The following is a 4,763-nucleotide window of genomic DNA, read 5'->3' as shown; positions in this document are numbered from 1 at the left end:
CCATAAATCAGCATAAAAAATAGAACATTATACCTTTTAAATTTTATTAGTAAATTATGAAATTATATCTCACATATATGCAAAATTTATAGCTAACAAATGTTAAAATTAATGAATCAAATGTGAAATAGATTAATGTTGGATGCAAAAATTGAAGCTACATATGCAAAAATCCTCGAGTTATTGCAAAAATAGAGGTTTGTAGCTACCATGAAAATCAGAAATAAATAAGATGTTTCTTCATGTTGGGTTCACTAGACCTTGTAGCGAAAAAAATTGAGCATGAATATTAGACATAAAAGGTGACCACCAAACCTCTAAATCTAATAAAAAAGTTATGAACACAACATAATAGAGGAATATAAATGAAACATAAATCAACACAAAAAATCAATGAAATATGGAAACTCATGGTAAATCTCCAATACACTTGGCCTCCATTGTCCTTCTTCTTGTGTGGAAAATGTCTCTGAAAGTTGCACTTCACAAAAACTTGCAATATAAAAGAACAAGAATTACGAAGATAGAAGTTGATGATAATGAGAATTGATGTTTAATGTATAGATTTCAAGGGTTTTTATTTCATGGTTTAGATTCATTTGAAGGAAGGATTGATTAACAATTAAAATTCAATGAGATAGGTTGGTGAGAGAAATCAATCATTCTGAGTGAATTTGATTGAGATAATAACTCGTGTAACTAACTAGTTAAGAGATATGATTGAGAGTGGAACTAAATTGACCCAGTAGTAAGAAAAAGTGGCTTTCAAAAAAGGGGGAGGCGATTGATTAGTCACATAAAAGTGATCGATGAGTCACTAGTTAGGACCAAGTGTCAGTGTTAGTTAACCATTTCAACATGTGATGTAGGACATTTACGATGAAATGTCATTTACATTGAATTTTGGCTTTCAAAAATCTGAAATGAAATTGGAATTAGTGGGAAGTGAATTTGAATTGAATTTGGAGGGAAATTTGATTTATTTGAAATAAGTTAAATGAAATTAAACAAATTTGGGAAATATTAATTGCAAGGACATCATTAGATAATTAAATAATTTAAAGAAATTATTCCATTATGAGAGAAATAGGAATTGAATTTAATTAAACAATAAAGATAATTTAGTTAGAGTGTGAATCAAGATTAATCATATAATTGTATTATCTAATTAATTTAGAGGGAAATTGGTTAATTGATTAAATGATTAAGAGAAAAATTTGAGTAATTAATTTGAAATAAAAGGTAAATATTAATTCAAAGGAATGAAGTCGAAATAATTAAATAATAAAAAATATTTATTTAAGAAAGAGGAATAATTAGTGAGATTGATATTTGTAAGCATGAGATAAATTTAAGTGTCTACATGGCCTTTTCATAGGTGGCTTATAAATTTGATGTGATGTTTCTTATCACAATTACATACTTCACTTTAGGTTTCCCATGACATAATTAATTATATGTTCTTATCACCTATCTATTTGAATGCATCATTTTGAAACATTAAATGAATGCAATTATTTCAAATAGACAAATGTACATGAAAAATAAAAAATTGACATAGTATTATATTGTTTTTATAGTTAAATAAAAATTATCAAGTTCCTAGCCCACTAGGGACTCTTCATACCTCCCAAATGCACTACAAATTACCACAACTAAATTCTCAATCTTAATGTTGTCTTCATTGATTTAAAATATCTATATCAATATTCTCGATTTAGTTCAAAAATTTCATTATAAAATGACAAACTATATGTTAAGTGGGCCAATACTCTTCTCAAACTCTCTACTTTTTAAAGAGAAAAACAATTTTTATAGCATTTGGTGGGAACTATGTTGCAACATGGCCTTGCTTATTATGGATATATGTGTTTCTTCTTTGTGGTAAATTTATCTTCTCTCCTTTGATTTTAATCTATTTTAAATGCATGTTTGTTGTGTTTGTAAACTACTCCTTACACTTTAAGTTGAAACATAATATCGATGTCTTAGTGGGAAAATATGTTTAATAGAATTAGTTTGTTTTTAAGAAAAGAAAATTGAAATAAATTTAATGATTCTTTAAAAATAGAAGATTAGCTTTAAATTAGAATTATAACTATTATTTTTGGCAATTTAATTTGAACTTATTTAACTTTATAATATATCAATCCCCTTAAACTATCATAGAAAATAACAAATTTAAATAGATTGTGATATTTTATTGTTTTTTATTTATATGTAATATTGTCTTATTCTTATTATTTGCATACAAAATTATACTCTATTGTTAATACATTACATCTTTTAATAAATGATGCAAAAATATTGTATTATGTGATTGAAAAAAAAAGTAAAATGTTTAAGTGAAAATTATCTAATTATTTTGATTACTTAAGCCTAGGAGAGGGCATCAACACCTTATAGTTTAGCCATAAATACAAACGAAGCAAGAAAAGAGGGGTGAGAATAGAAACTCAAGAATAAACCCAGACTCCTAGAAGAAGATAGAGAAACTTGAGCTGATGATCCCGTAGAAACTTCCCAAAGGAAAAAAAAAAACAAAAACCTTTTAGCCATGTTCTTATAGCTTAGAGTCAAAACCACATCGATACCTACTCCTAAATCGACCTCTATATTATTAGAAATAGTAGAGAAATACACTCCAACCTCAACCTCAAATTGGATAGAAAATGGTCTCTAGCTCAATAGTGTTGGCAACTGATAGTGCCAATGCTATGTTTGATAGATACAACAAGCCAATATCTATTTCAATCTCGAGTTTTTAGCATTTACAATTTTATTAAAAAGTATGATGCATTCTTGAATGTATGTGAAGAAATCTCATGGATCATTTGTTATTTTAGTCTGTCAACTCACACATGCCTCTATGATTATAAATCTTTGTTTTGAGAGTTATTTTTTAAGCTACAATGTTTTTAATATAACAAACATTTTTTTAATTTTCTATGTGAACAAAAGAGGTTTTCTTGAAATGTGTTCTATTTTTTATTTGTTTTGTTAATATATATTTATGCCATCCTTATTTTGGAACTATTTTAAATCTTCAGTTGGTATCAAACTAGGTAATTTTGATTAAAATTTCATCATGTGAAATTCAAACTCTTTGTCAATCTCAAAATTCCGTAAAAATGATTCTGATTATTGGTGTATTAAAATGATAAAATTTATGATAGGAAAAGACTTGTGGGAAATTGTAGAAATAAAATATGAAGAGCCAATTAGTTATAATGCACTTGTAGCTAATTATTAAATGACTAAGAAGTAGGTTAAGAAGAAGAATGCCTAGAATTTATTTCACATTAAAACAACTCTTCATAAGAGTTTGTTTCTTGTAATTGTAGACTCAAAGATAGCTAGAAATGCATGACAACTCTAAAATAATCTCACAAAGGAAATAATCAAATCAAGGTTGTCAAGACACAAACCTTGAAAAGGGAATTTGAGAATTTGAAAATGTAGGAAGCTATGAATGTGAGTGATTATTTTGTAAGGTTAAAAGATGTGGTCAATAAAATTGGTACTCTAGGAGAAATCATGATCAAAAAAATTGTGATAAAAAAATTATTGAGGTCTCTAACACTAAGGATGAATAATGTTGCATTATCATTGAAGAGAGTAAATATTTGTCTACCCTTGAGCATGATAACCTTGTTGGATCTATTATGTTACAAAAGGAAAGATTGAGAGATTCATCTTGAAATGATAATGAGAAATTTTTTTCTAATTTTTCAAGATTAAAAAGAGAAAGAAGAGATGTTCAATGAGGAAGAGACAAGCAGATTTGATAAGAGAAATATTAAATACTACCATTGTAACATGTACGACCATTTTGAAAGAGATTGTAAATTAAAATCAAGTACAAACAATAAAATGTAAATTATGCTGAAAATAGCAAAGAAGCTTCTTCAAGTAATTTATTTCTATCTTATAGAAAGGCTAAAAAAAGTTGTCAATGATGTTTAGTATTTAGATTTAGGGTTCTCTAATTATATGTTTGGTAATAAAGATTTTCTTTCTAGAATTGGTGAGGGTTTTCAATTCAATATTATGCTTGGTGATGACAACACATTAGAGGTTGCAATAAAAGGAGCCATGCTTGTCTACACAAAGGAAGGTGTGAAAATGTTCAAGAATTTTTTTTACACATTTAAGTTGAAGCATAATTTATTAAGTGTTGGATAGATATGTGAAAAGAACTATAAGGTTATGTTTGAAAACCAAAAATATATAATTTATGTCAAGGAATATGATGTTCCCATTGAATATTGGTAAACATAACAACCATCTTGTTAATATGGCATATAAGGATGAAAGTTGGTTGTGGCATCTTAGGTATGGACATTTGAATTTTTCATAGATTGAATTTATTACCTCAAAATATTTGGTTTTTGGATTTCCGAAGGTTCAAGAACACAAATAACCTTGCAAAGGGTGTGCCAAAGGAAAATATGTAAGAGAATCATTCTTTAAATACAACATATGGAGGGCCCATTACCCAGTTCAATCGATTCACACTGATATTTATGGTCCTATGCAGACCAAGAGTTTGGTTAAGTCATCATACTTTATACTTTCATTTATGATTACTCATGAAACTATTAGATTTATTTTATGAATTCCATGATGAAGCCATTTATATATTCAAAAAGTTCAATCCTTTTTAGAAAATGAGAAAGGTTATAAAATCAAATGTTGAAGGACTAATCGTGGAGGAGAATTATTCTCAAGAGATTTTAATATTTTTTTAAAATTTTTGTGGC

The sequence above is a fragment of the Cryptomeria japonica genome, chromosome 5 (assembly GCF_030272615.1).
Source record: "Cryptomeria japonica chromosome 5, Sugi_1.0, whole genome shotgun sequence".
NCBI classification, from domain to species: domain Eukaryota; kingdom Viridiplantae; phylum Streptophyta; class Pinopsida; order Cupressales; family Cupressaceae; genus Cryptomeria; species Cryptomeria japonica.
This window is presented reverse-complemented; position numbering follows the sequence as displayed.